Source organism: Apis florea, unplaced genomic scaffold (genome assembly GCF_048593485.1).
Source record: "Apis florea isolate Af1SG1 unplaced genomic scaffold, ASM4859348v1 contig_1615_pilon, whole genome shotgun sequence".
In the NCBI taxonomy this organism is placed as follows: Eukaryota; Metazoa; Arthropoda; class Insecta; order Hymenoptera; family Apidae; genus Apis; species Apis florea.
The window spans coordinates 2,454,582-2,469,814 of NW_028256416.1; positions in this window are offsets into that span (position 1 = coordinate 2,454,582).

Genomic DNA, 15,233 nt, shown 5'->3' on the forward strand with positions numbered 1-15,233 from the left:
TTTGCGCCGACTGTACCGTAATGGGGTAGATGTGTGCTTTGTGTGCACCAGCCCTTCGGGAGTGTTACAACGGGTGGGGATATCCAAACAGGAGGTGGGGACATTCGTAATAACTCGGGATAGAGTCCCTGCCGAGCGAGAGACGGCCGAATCGCCGTCTGAAAAAATTTCCGTCCAATTTCCATCGTTTTCGAAAAATCGGCCTCCCGGCGAAACTCGATCACCGATCGCGGGACCTTCGATCCCGGATCGAGCGGAATTTGGCCAAGTTTGCCAGTTGCTCGGAAGAGGGAGCGGTCTCTTCGTATACAGCCACCCTTCTGCCCGCACAAAAATCAACATGGCAGGGAGAGAACGCAGAGATGGCGGCCGCGGCCCGACTCTCGACTCCCGTTTCGTTTTCTCTTCAGCCCCCTCCGTGGCTGGGAAACCCGATTATCAGATTTAAATGTGAAATCACGCGGGCCGTCACTTAACCAGGCCCGAAAACTAAACGCGGGGACCGAGAGGAAGCCGTTAAATCGCCGTTAAATAACGAGCTAACGAGCCGACTTGCGGGAGAATTCTTCGCCGTCATCGGCGAACCAACTGACTCCGACAGTCGGATCTCGGAAACCTTGAAATTTGCATCGAAAACCGTACCCTAATGCGATCGAGGCCGTCTTCTTCTTCTTCTTCTTCTTCTTCTTCTTCTTCTTCTTCCTTCGAGAGGGTAGAATTCAAGAAGAATTATCCTCGAGCCAAGTTTTTTGTTATGCATGAGCTAGGGATAAACGTTCTCCAGAACGAAAAGGAGGGTGCTCGGTGGAGAGAGTGGTTTGTAAGCTAAATCGAGAATTGTACTTTTCTTTAAGCTATCGATAATATCTCGAACGTAAACGATTCTTCTCGGGATATCCAATGCGCGTGTCGATAAATTTCGTCGACCAATATTCCTTATCGTTCGACATCGCATCGAAAACGCGTGGTAAATTCTCTCTTTTCTCTCTCTCATCGATCTTCTTTCTTGGCGATATATTAATTGATAAAATTTAAAAAAAAAATCCTATAGAGCGCGCATCGCTCTAAACTTTTACCGTTTTAAATTGATTGCGATTGAATTTAATTTTATCTATAAAAAAAAATATATATATATAAAATTTACGCAACGTGTCGATAAAGAGAGAATATAAAAATATTAAAACCTTATAAACCGAGCAAGATGTCCGTTCGATATCAAGAGAAATCATTTTAAAATTGCCGCAAACGTTTCGAGAAAAATTGGAAGCATCGGTACACGCGATTACTTTGAGATTATCTACAAATTTCGTCGATTGTGATGTCGGTGGAGGAGAGAGCATTAAGAGGAGAGAGGAGAGAGAAGAGAGAAAGAGAGAGAGAGCGAGCCACGTTTCGGAGGCGTTCCGTCGTCCTCCATTTTTCTTTCCTTCCGGAGGAGAACGCGTTCGCCGCACTGTGCAACCCTCGGTCTAAGCATTTATCATACGACACACGGGGGTTGTTTTCACGTGACCATGTTCAATTACTTACCGAGCATACGTACATCGACAAGGGAAAGAGTCCGGGAGAAAGGCGGCTGCGTCAAGGGGTTGATAGACCGGAGCCATTAGTAGAAAAATATTTTCCAAGGGGCTATTTCGAGTACCACCGGTGCTATAAACCCTCTGGGCCTGCTGCAGAACGATGGGGATTTTAAACGATTTATGTATCTCGATTGAACGCGTAATGACAAAATGGCGACCGCGCCGAGACAATTGTACAGCGTAAGATTATTCTTCAACGACGATAAATCAATTTTCGAAACGATTTCGATAATTATTTCGAGGAATATTCTTAAAAACGCGTCCCTGTTCCAAAGATATATATATAAAACATGTAACATCCGAATTTTACACAAGGGAGAGATTTATAATATCGTTAATAAATCATAATATAGAATTGTGACGCGGAGAAAAGAAGAAATTGACGTTCGATACGAAAAAGGATAAATTTTTGATAATTGTTATGTAAAAGAAAGAAGATGAGAAATAATCCCGTAAGAAATAATTCTTTCGCTCTGTCGTGATCGCGAAACTACACGCGTGCCTCGTCATCATCGATTCGCTCGTTTAAATCATCGGCGACGATGTAAAATTAAGATACCAATCGCGCACCACCCCTCTTCGAGCCTTTGGCTTGTCTTTTTTCATCGAAGATCCGTCTTTGACGTCCCTCGAGGCATCGAAAACATAAAGAAACGCATGCATAAACGATGATCACACGCGATGAACGCACAGCGTTCTCAAGATGGCGACCGTCGCGGCTCTCGGAGTCACACCTCGGAGGACGCCTTCAACGCCGAACGGGGGAGGATAATCGAATGCAAAAAAAAAAAAAAAAAAAAAAAAAAGAATAGGGAGTGTGGTGGTCGGGTCTCGATGAAAATTTCAAAAACCGTACTAGGTTACGACGTAAGCGCGCAATTGTTGCAGATACCATTAAACGTTAAACCGGTCGTTCCTGACATCGTCCCTCGGAAATAATGACGGTAGCGTACTTAACATATGCGCATAAATCTATTATTAAAATTCACCGCCTTTGTGCGTGAATCGTGTCGACATTTTTATTTCTGGACCCTAGCTCGTACGTAGGCGTACATATGGAGCGTTCGTGGAATCTGAGAACCGCATTAAAAAAAAAAAAAAAAAAAAACCGCGCCATCCATATGCCGTTGCGACTCTAATCATAGCTATTATCGCGACACCCCCGCCATTCACCCCTCCTTTTTTAACCCGCCATCCCATTCTTCTCGCAATGCACGAACGTTATATAAAACGTTAATGACTCGAGGTGCGCTATCGTTGGCGAGAAAAATCATGACCGATGGCGGTTTTCAATATTATAGCTCCCTTTTTTTTTTCTTTTTTATTTACCTTCCTTTTTCTTGCGTCTACGCTGAATAACGTACGAGATGATTGGGGGAGGGGGGGTGGATGGAAGTAGGGATGTTCGCGAATTCACGAGCGAATACGAGTTCTTCGTGATCGTAAATCGGATCGTAAGGCGACGAACGAGAGAGGATTTTTTTCAAGGAAGGATACGTTTCCTCCCTTTCTTGCTCCTATCTTGAGAAGGATAAGATTTTTATAGAATTTCATCTCGCCCCAAGAAGAAGTTTTAACGCCATTACACTTTATTCTCGATCGCCCAAAGCGATATCATCATCCCCGTACAATTACGTATCTACTCGTTAAACGAAGAAATCGGGAATCTGGTCGGAAAGGACGAGGAAGGAGAAGGGGAAGAGGAAAGAAAGGTTGGTTCGCCAGATATCGAAGAGTACAACACACAATTTTCTTCGAACCACTAACTCGCCACAAAAGATGTCTTCTGGTTCTGACAAGCATTCAGTGGAAAGGTAGTCAGTGAAAGAGGGGGACGCGAGGGGTGAAAAGTTGCTCGTGGAAGCGAAAGGACGTCGTAAAGATAGCGTGCAGGACGACGACAGTGCCTTTAGGATTCTTCTTCGAGGACGAGGGCACTTGACAATGGCCGGAACGAAACGACTTTTCCGCGTCGGACCTTTGACAAGGCGAGCTTCTCTCCTCCGAGTATATCTCTCCGCACCACCCTCCCCCGCGTTTTATTCTCGGCCTTCCGCCTTCCCCATCGGCCTTTTATTCCATCGGCAGGACTCGCTCGCGAAATTGCTGATAGAAATTTGAGCAATTTTCCAAATGGTTCCTTTCTTGTCGAAGAAATCGAGCGGTCAATTAAGCGAGGAACGATCTTGTTCACGAGAATGGAAACTAGGATGATCCTTCGTTCGAGGATGAGAGTATTACATCATACGAGTTGTTCGTCTTCTTCGATTCGATTTTCATCATCGCGAAGAAAATTCTATCGCTTCGATCGAGTGGATTTCCAATTCTAAGATAGTGGGATTCGATACGCAAATTTCCTTGTTGGAAAAATATTTATCCGTAAGATAAGAGGTGAGAAGATAAAGTCGCCACTGTGAAATAATAAGAAGCGAAGAAGGATATGGGGAAGTATATTCGGACGGCGAGTGGAAATGGATTCTCGATATTGTCGAAAGGAAGAGGATGAAAGATTGATAAGGGGAGAAAGAAAGAACGGTATAGTAATGGCTTTACTATTTGCAGCCAACGGAGCATACAGCCATTTTCTATCAAGAGTTAGCTCGTTAGCGTTTAAGCGTAATTGCATCACTCGTAACTGGTGTACCCCGAGGGGGCCGAATCGCCTTACAAAGTCGCGTGAGTCATTTTGATTGGATCGAGAAATTAAGGGTGGTAAAATGGCGGCCGCACGAAACTGCCGTTGGCAAGAAACCAGAGAGGGCACGACAATGCCAGCTCTCAAATATTACGGCCGTCTTGTATCTTTTCTAATTGCGACCAACTAACGAGTAAGCCAGATACCATCGACGAAGATCTCGTCCTTTATAATTTATAATTGTCTTCGATATCATTGTTTCGATATCTTTGTCAGGAATTTCGAGGATGATCAAATCAGTCGGAATATGATAACGATTCGATAAGGGTCCGCCAAATTTCACTTCACAGCGAATATAACCAATCGATTGATCGTTTTGAATTGGGATCGTAGATTCCAACGATTCTTAAATCTAAAAGAAACTTAAAATAACGATCCCTTTTTTCTGAAATCGCGCAACGAATTAATTTCGAAGAGTCACGAAAACGAAAATATCTTGTAGATCTGTAAAATGGAACTTGACTTGAGGGATAACTGGTTTACACACGAAAAATTAATTTCCGATTTAAGATATTTTTCAGGCGGGGGGGGGGGGGAGGGGAAAGAAAAAATAGATAAACAAACGAAACGAAAAATATCGATATCCGTGATTATCAAATCCCGATATTCGTTCCGATACTCGAAGAAATTTGTCAACAAATGCAGAGGGATGTAAAAACGGAAGAGGAGCGGTAACGAGGCAACGGTAGAAATCGGCTTAAGCTGCTTCCGATCTTGCCCCGTTGGCGGGCAATCGAGCGGCGAGTAATTCTCGAATTTAATAAGGAACTCGATCGAGGATCGTTAATAAAAGGTGGGGTGGTGGCATCCGTGGAGTTAACGGCGCGAAATAGAGCGAAACGTCGGCAAGACGATTCGCCGATATCAACTGGATATCCTGGTATTTTATCTCATTCGATTATAAGGCACGCGGACTCGGCCCCGTTATCGAATTTATTATCAATTTTCGGGGAACGGCAATTTCCCGGCGGTGGCGGTGCGACGCTGATTTCCACCCTTTTTCAACCGGGGGGACTCCATTTCTATCTCCAGTCGACCGGAAGTCTTGCGCGAATGGCTGCTCAGCCATTTCCGCACGAAGAAGAAATCAAATGAGCGAACGATGGAACCCGCCGGGTATTGGAAGGGGACGTTAGGGTGATGTGCCTAAAAAGACATGCTCGAAGGAAGGGATAAGGGTCCCCTTTCGCCACACTCCCTGTACCCTTCCAATAATTTTAGAAAATGTTTCAACCTTCTCTCTCTCTCTTATCATTCTTGTACTTTTCCCCCTTCGCGCGAGGCGTTCTTTCGCGTTTCCGTTCGAATCTTTTCTTCCTCCGCCGTTTAAAGGATAAACGTTCACTTATTTCTGCGAAAAGGGCGTTCTCCATACGCTGGACACGCGAGAGGAAAGGGATCGCGCTGACTGGACGGTGTGAAAAAAAAAAATCACTTGATACAGTTTCCACAATTTTTCCTTTCCAATCTCGCTCCCTTATGTTATTGTATTCGAATAACATTATATTCTAACGAAATATGTGTTTTGAATTTTTCATTTTCGATATTGACACGTTTTTTCGTGATTTAAAATATAATCAGTAAGTGAGCAGCGAGTTGTTTTTGATTATTATTATTATAGCGTGAAAATTATAGATAAAAAGGAGAAATTCTATTCCGCGAACGAGTTGTGTGAAAACGAGAAGATATAATAATAATAATAATAATTTTATCTTATGATTTATGATAAAATTTTGAAATTTCTTAATGGATATCTTAATTTAAGTTTATAAATTGGATATATAAAATATATACAGAAGAGGTAAAAATTTTAAGATATTCGTTATTAAGATTTTCATTGTTAAAATATTATTTTTCGGAAAATATTTTGGAACATTCTTTCGTATGCACGATATTATTGCTTTAACTTGCCAATAATATAAAAATAATTGTACAATTTATCGAGGAGATAAAAATCTAAGTTTATTGTACTTTTAAAGTCTTTTCCACGTTCGTTTATAAATTCTTGTCGTGAATATTAATGAGAATAAGCGTGTTTTTCGAAGAAAAGAAGAGAAGAAAATTTACAAATTTCATTCATTAATACCTTTAAGAATAAAATAATATAATATTTGTAGATTAGAAGTTGGTCGTGTCACGGGTGGGGAGCATCGAGAAAAATAAGCGTGTATATTTTATCACTTGCGTGTTAATCCGTGCTGATTGAAATCGTGCTGAAACGTACTTTGGTAATTTTCCAATTGCACCGTCGAGCACAATATGAACATAGTTATCCAACTAGGATGTCCTCGACTAACAACAAGTTCTGAATAAGCTACTTCGAACTAGTTTTAACGAGAATATCACGTGGACGCGTTTAAATAAAAGTCATTAGAACGGTCCGAAGTTGTCTTATTCCTTGTTTATTTCCGTTGAAATAAAATTAAGCAAGTTCTCGTAGTCTGTTAAACTTGCAGACAATATCGCTCAATTTATTACGAGTGTCGTTCGTCATAACGGAGAATGCTTCTCAACTTAAGTTCAAGTTAGAAATTCGATGCCTACTTGGATCAATTTTATTTCATCCTTCACCTTTCCTTTATTTCCACGACTCGCTATTTCAAATTAACTCGACGATCCTTCCTTCTTCCTCTTTTTCTTTCCTTCCCTTCCTTCTTCTCTCTCCAAAAGAGAGCCTGGTATCGGTATCCTCAATCACGATCGACTCGAAACTCGAACAACAAACCAGGGAAGAACTAGGATTCACGATCGAAGGAAACGCGCTGTCGTTCGAATAAAAAAAAAATCGCGAACAAAATACCTTGTTGATAGATTATATCGAAAGGAAGCCGAGGTTTGCTTCGTTTCCATCGTAGCCGGGATCGAGCCACCGGCTGTATCGCGATCTCGAACGGTATCGAGAACCGTTATAGGAAGAAGCGATCGTATTCCCCGTTCCTTCCTTCTTTCCTGTATATATATATATATATATACAGGATGTATATATAGCCGAGTTACGGACAAGCATGAGACGAAAATGAGAATGGGAATGGGTGTACGTACGATTCGGTGACGTACACAGGTGGATGTACATAAGTGCGCGTAAATGACACACGTGTATAGGCTGGGTCCGGAAAAGGGGGAGGATTTCTGGGAGGGTAGGAAGAGGGACGGCGTTGCGGGACGGTAAGGGAAAACCTCGCGAAAGGGTGGTTCGACGGATACGAAGGGGAGTAGGGAGGGGTGGTCGGCGGTGCGGTTGTATGCGACGGCCTGTAGCGAGGAACAGGAATATGAATATTCGTGGTGTTGGCACAGCCTGCGGGATATATATTCAGAAGCGAGTAGTCACCCCGCCCGCGGAAAAAAAGTCGACAATGCACCGAGGGGTTGCGATTTAAATGCAGTCCTCGGTGATTGGTGAACCCGCGGGGTGGTGGGCGTGGCCGTCGTGCCTTATGATTTTATATGTAGCCTCTTGATAGCTCCAGCTGTCCTCCTCCCTCCCTCCCCCCCTCCCTCCCTTCCCTCTACCACCGACTATCCAACCCCCTGCCCCCGCAGCGGCGAGCCTTCTTCCTCCCTTCGGCGCATCAGCCCGCTGCATCCGTTCGAATGCATAAAATACACGTAAGTGCGAGAGCTCGCAGCCTCTCTCCGGCTCGAGTGTAACGCGCATAATAGATGAAGAAAAGAGTGGAAGCCTTTCTCCTTCCCTTCACCTCCCCCTCTCCCCCTCCCCCCCGCCACGTCTACGTCTACGAGAGGGAAAATGGAAAAATATTTTTCCATTTCACCCTTGTACGCGATGGGTACAAGCGCGCTCCTTATCCGCCGCTCAGACGGGCACACGTGACTTCGCTCCCCCCCTGCTACTACCCCCTATGTCCGACCCCTCTTCACCCCCCCCCTCCGCCCCCCGAGGGTCACTTCTTTTGAGAGACGAGGACACGGATTCATTCTCTCCCGGGACTGAGCTCTCTCTTGTAATGAGAAAACATTCAATCGTCGCAATCGTTCGGATTTTCCAATAGACCGTTCCTTGGTAAATTCTCACCTCTTGGAAAGAAAAAAAAAAAAAAAAAAAAAGAAAGGAAAGTAGTAGCGCGCGCCAATACCACCTGCCAATACTCTCTCGTATCAAAATTAATATCCGAGGATCGAAAGAATTTACCGTAATGAATTTTTTCTTGGTGTAAAAACTTCTTCTTTTTCCTTTTTTCCTTTCTTTTTTCCCCTTCCTCGGATCGTTCCTTCCTTCCTTCCTCGATGTTATCTTCGATGATAAATTCGGGGAAGAGGTGACGACCGCGTGGATGCAGATCGCGGGCTAAGAATTAATAGATAGCGAGTGTCAAGGCGCTCTTTTGCTTCTTGCGTTTAGCTGTTTCAGCACATTAATATTCATACGATCCCGGGCCCCCTGCATCGATCCTCCTCAACCTCGGCAGCCTCCTTTTCACCCCCCGACTTTTATCACCCCCGAGGTAAACCGTGCATCGTGCATCGCTCTGTCTCTCTGCGATTGCAGTTTTCGAAACTCGGGGTTGGATGGCCGGCCACGCACAAACATTTTTCCCTCCCTACCTGAATACATCGTAAAAATCGCTGGCCTGTCAAAAAGGGGCCTGCGTCAACGCGCGGCATGCTCCACGCTCGAGAACTTCTCTTCGAAATCATCCTTTCGTCGCGCGTTCGTGGCAAACTCGAATCGAGAAGAGTCGAATAGAGCCGAGTCGACTTATTATCTTTAAACACGAAACGAGCGTGCTCCGTCGTATCCGCGAAAAGAAAGAGAATAGAAGGAAATTCGCGCGTGCCGTTGAATCGGTTAATTCGACGAAAATTGTCGTTGAAAAGGCAAAAGTTCGAGGAAAACTTCCCTCCCGACTTTGCATTCTTCTCGTCGTCGCCAGACGTCGTCCTCTCTCCGAGTGAGGGAGAAGCAGGGGCGAAAGAAGAGTTACTAGCCTAACTAGCGTGCTTTCATGTATGGTACTACACGTGGTGAGGCCACTAGAGCACAAGTGCCAGAAGATTCTCCGGGTTTGTTAGCAGAGGCCTGTTGCATCTTCGCTAGCCTCGGGCCAAGTTGAAAAATCACCGGGAAGGTGGCTCGCGAGGAGGAGGAGGAGGAGGAGGAAGAAAATAGCGAGAAACGCCAAAAGCTACAGACTACTTCTTTCCCCGTTTGGAACACTCGAGACGCGCGTCATCCAAGATTCTAAACCGCGATACCAACGGAGCTATGTTCCCCTCTGCGTCTATCTCTAATATCTCGTTTCTTTGGAAAAAAAAAAAAAAAAAAAAAAAATCTACTTCCAAATCTATGTATACTCTCTCTCGTCGTCGAGTATCGAGTTTTTAGAGAAAGTGTTTAGAGAAGGAAGAAAAGTGATTAATTATTTTCGATACTACGAAGAATAAAATTCTCGGATAAACGACGTCCCTCAACAATTTACCGATCGGTCGAATAATAAGAGAGCTGTATCATCCGGTTGCGAACGAAATCTTTCCCCGTCGTAGCGAGCTCGTTCACAAAGGTATCTGTCACTTTCTAAACCCGCGTCGAAAGCCTCGAACGTTCGGTAGATATCGAAAACCGAAGAGAGTGGGTCTGGCGTCGCTCGGCCGGCAGCTCGGCTCTCGGTCGTCTTTTAAATGACTAATCAAGTAGTCAACCGTAATTATGTCTTGCCATACCTATTAGACGAGCTATCCTTCCCTTTCTCGATCGAATCGAAGGATGTCGATCTTCGCTTTCCATATGCTCTCGACGTGCTCGTCGACAGCCCAAATTAAAGTTACAACCAGATTCCAATATCTCTTGTTTTGAGCAACGAACGAAATCATTTCTCGTTACTCGAAATCGCGCCACAGATATCCCGTTTATCTTTCAATTAAAATTCGAGTTATATAAAAAAAAAAAAAAAGATCGTGGAATAAATTCGCGATTGAAATTGGAAGAGAAGAAATCTATCTTCTATCGTCTATCAGAGAATCAAATCTTTGATTTGAGGGGGAGAAAAAAAAAAAAAGAAAAGAAAGAAAGAAAGAAAGAAAGAAGAAAAAAATTCGACTCGTCTCGGAGGATCTCGAAGACGTCAAAGGCATTAAACGACGTTTCTCCTAAAATCGTCGTTTCTCGCGAATGGGAGAAGGAGGAGGAAGAGGAGGAGGAGGAGGAGGAGGAGAAGGAAGATCGGCTCGATGCATCCGCGCGTCTTTTTTTTTTTTCTCGAGCGAGCGAACGAAAGGAGAAGGACGCTGCTCTCGCACCTGGCTCCCTTGGACTTTGATCTTGGAACAAACATGGCTGCTGTAATTTCGTCGTTAAGGGGGCGTGGCACGTGTGATACCATCGTGGTTGCGATGGGGGTCGTGCAAACAAGAAACGGCGGACTCTTCGGGGGTTCTGTGCACCCCTTAGCAGAGAAGGAAGGTCCGAGCGCACAAGGGAGAGAAGGCCAGTGTTGGTAGACGTGGCTGGGCGGTGTGTAGGTGTTGGTACCTGCGCCGGGCAAGCATAATTATTTCTTAGCGGTGGCGCGGCCCATTGCTGCAATTAAAATGCCGAAGAAAAAAGAACGAGATGCGGTAATGAGAGCGTTTGGGGTTGTACGCGCCGTCCCATTAGATATTTCCATGTGTATCCGCGGGAAAATAAACCGAAATCGTTACGCGAATCATTATGGCCGATTCTTTTTTATCAACCGCCACGCCTTTGCTCGCTCGATGGGCGCAATATGGAAAATAATATCGCTTTCGATTCTCGCGCCCGAACGTCGAGAGAGGGGGGAGACAAATTTTTCCACAATGGGAAAGACAACGTTGAAATCGGATCGATAGATTGCCATTGTTGTTGTTCGTTTCCCACGAATGAACGATTGGATACGAATCACGAATCTGTGCTTCTTGAATCGAAATGAAGGAATAGGTAAGCGAATTATCCTAATGTTCGTTCAAATTTTATCTTCGAATAACTCGGAGAGGTGGTTACGTTTGATCGAGTAATCGAATCGCTCGACGAAAATATCCGAGCGAGAATAACGCGCTCGATTCAACGAGGGTGGCAAACCCGTGAAAATTAGAATTAATCTCTTTTCGTTCTTCTGATTCTTTCATTTTCACTCGATATCGACAAATCGGCGGGTAATTCGTTAGCATCGAAATAACAGATATTTTTAAGGAGAAATTGTTTTTTGAAACAACTTTATCTGCTCGTTTCGATGGATGGATTGGCCGACGAGCGAATTTCGAGAGAGCGAAATCGGGGTAAATCGGGGGGTGACAGTGGTGTGATAAACGAGAAATCGTGACTGTCAAGGAATCGGGATCGAATGATTCCGAGCCATTAGAGCCCCGAGGCGCCAATGGGAACGCGTTGTCTCCGAATAGGGCCAATCACATGGACGGAAGGACTGTGACTGTTGCCGTGTACCAGTCGTGCCTTAATTGGATCGTATAATGAGCGAATGACGCGCGGACCCGTGGCCAATACCGGACGTGCTTAGACCGAGATTTGACACGTCGGATGACAAATCGGGCCAATTTCGTTTCTACGCCCCGTGAAAATTTCACTCCCTTCGTTCGTCGCCCCGATCGAATTCGTATGAATGAAATGGCCCGGATGATGCAAAAATTCGCGCAAAACGAATCGATGGACATGTGACAAGTACGAATAGCGAGCGGAGCGTTGAGAAAAAATTATCAACAACGCGAGACGAGATTGAAAAACGGAAAATCCGAATTCTGTGAATTCGCGTTTTCTCGGCCATTCTTCGAGCATCCCACTCTCTATCTCCCTCTCTCTAATCTCTCACGAGACGAGAACTCGCGATCCACGCTAACGCGTAATAAAGAGCGGAGTGAATTGGCGAATATTTGGACAATACGCTTCAATCAAGTTAGGACAACCAAATCCCCATTGTGCGTGTCCCGAGGCGAAAAGACATTAAAACGTTGCAAAACTCGGCGAGACACCCTCGAGCATCAGTCAATGCGTTAATTTCTCTTTCACACTGGTGGTAAGAAGGTGAGGACGGAGGAAGCGCGAGCGGAGGGGCGTTCGGGGGGCGGGGGAGGAGAGACAAAAAGAGGAGGCTCTCGCAGCAGAAACTCATAAGTATTTCCTCCCTGGGTGGTTTACACGCCGGATTGGCATAATCTCGCAAATGTCTCGTTTCCAACGATCGCGAACGATGTCGTTACGAGAGAGAAACGAGAGAAGGAGGCAAAGGAGGATGGACGGCCGTGTTAGTCTGTGTGTTAAACGCAACGGTATGCGTACATCTCTCTCTCTCTCTCTCTCTCTCTCTCTCTCTCTCTCTCTCTGTCTCCGCGACAATGCTCTTGGTCTATCCTTGGCGCGTACAATCGTAGGCAAGTGTAGGTATTTGCGCGTCTGTGTTTGCGCGCAAAGTCGACGGAGCTTCTTCGTGGAAAAGCGATCCTTAAAGTTTAATATTTAACGAGGTCTCGCTTTCTCCTTTCGCCGTTGTAGATAGACGGTTGTGTTACCTCGCGATCAGCCCGTTAAAAAACTTGTATTACGTAATTCCTTTTGAAGTCGTATCCGGTGCACCATTAAGGGCAGCCGACGCGCGACCGCACTTTGATAAATTTCCAGAATATTCTCGAACGACTTGCGAGTCGTGGTGGGCTCCGATCCCGGAGGCCACGACCGATCGCGAAGCTTGCCTCGCCGATCAAAGGATCGACACGCTCCGATTTCAACGATCCGTGGATTTTCCTGGATTTTTCCTGGGGGGAAATGGTATTTGCGCGAGGCGCGAGTGGTAAAAGGGAAACGCCGGTTGTCGAGCCGAACCTAAGATAAGAACGCGTTGCAAACGAGGAACGGGACAAATAAATAGAGAAGAATTCTCGGCGAAGGAACTGCGCTTATTTCTCACTTTACCGGTACGCCGCTACCACTTTTCTCTCCGTTTCTCGCGTCTGATCGTGAAAAATACGAATTTCTAAACGAATCATCTTGAAATGATGAAAAATGAATGGATGGATCAACCAGTTCCAATTCCAACGTTTATAAAGCACGCACGAATTCGACGGCGTACGAGATATCGTCTCGCCAGATGCGAATATTAAACGCGAGAAAGCTATTTTTCAATCAATTTTGCGACGAAGAGGCTCGCGTTAAAAATGGGACGATTAACGGGACGAGGATTAAGGAGATCTGTGTGCTGATCAACGCGTCTTTTTTTTTAATATCGCGAGATAAATGTTGTATCGCCAATTTACGAGACAAACGACGATTTCATATCGTGAAATTCCATCGTCTGTTCGATCGAGATAAGTTGGATTTCATTCGTTGGAAAGGTATTCACTCGAACATTGAAAGGGATGTAAATTCGAGCGATTTCTGGCTGGAAAAATGCTCGCGCTCGCGGCACGGAAGCGAGTGTCCTGTGCGAGTGTTTCCGTGCACAAAGGGTGCGTGGTGTAATTTGACGGTATTGTAAAGCCGCGTTGCGACGACGCGTCGTCGATCTTCGCGATGCAACCGAGTACAGACAAGCAAAATGGAGCTCCCGAGGATTTCAGGGAATATTATTTTCCCCCGTCGAGGGGAGAAAGAATTGACCGGAATTCAGTTCGATCCCCGGCGCGCAGACGGCAGCACGTTCAGAATTACCGACTAGATGTATGCTGCCATCTGTCGGAACCCATCAGAACCTTGAAATTCACCAGACATTTTGGAAAAAGTAACCACGTTTTTGAAAATACTGCCTCCTAACGAGCATTGATCGTCGTTGCATAATTCGTGCGATCGTTGATCGTGATTGAGTTTAATCCCGGATTGTCCAATCACGTGTTTAATCACTTTCGTCGAGACAATTTCGTGAGTTTCAGAAGAGAGATTTTTAGAAAAATTCAATATCCAATATCGAAATATTCCTTTGGAAATTGAAACAAAGTTATTCGATGCGTATATTGATAATTATAAAAATGCGACAACAAGAATGTATCGTTTAAAGAAGGAAATTACTCGTTGAAATTAAAAGTTCGATGAATGAACAACAATTTAAAACATTTTTTTTTTTTTAATGTATCGTGGAATACGTAGAATGAAAGAGGTTATTTCCTCTTACCCGTCGTCGGATCATCTTGTTCCTCGTTTCAGAGTAGTTCAGAAATGCGCTTCCGCGGGTCATTTAGACGTATTTAACGCATCTATCCGAAGAACTAGAATGAGATACGACGGCGCCGGTCAAGGCATTGTGAGAAGCTCGAGTGGCCGTGGATACTTAAGGGCTCATGGAACGAATATTAAGAGAAGGACTACCAGTTACAGGCGATGACTGGCTGACTTTTTTGAGAGGCAGAAATTATCTTGTCGTCTTTCTGACGAGCCCTGGGTGGTCCACGTTCCACCATTCGAAATACCACGAAACACTGTGAACCGTTAATAAGTTGTCGAAGGAGATATCAAAGAATCGATCCTGCCTCGCAATTATACGAATTTTTTTCGAATAAAGATGCAATTTGCCGCCGATAGGGGTAGTTTGGAATCTTTCGATGGAATCTCGCACGAATTATTTACGCATCTCTCACGCGTTGTAAGAACGCGTATCAACTTAACAAATAATCCACCAACATACGACGAACGTGGAACGCGGTTATACGAAATGATGCAAAGAGTAACCCGAATAAAGCCTCGTTGGTTCGCCCCTTTACGAAGAACAGATACACTTCTTCGATTCTTCGATTCCTCGCCCAAGAACTACTCGATCCTTTCATTCGTCGTTGATCTCTCAACGATGCCTCAACCCCCTTTCCCTCGAAACCAATTCGATAACCAATCCAATCGAAAAGAGCCTTTTCCCGGGATATTGCGCGGGATGATAATTTTCCATCGAGCAATAATAATCCGCGTACGGTACCACGGAACCTATCGTCGGCAGAATCGAGATCAGCAGATTTTAATGGCGTCATATCGTTCGCAACAGTTATTC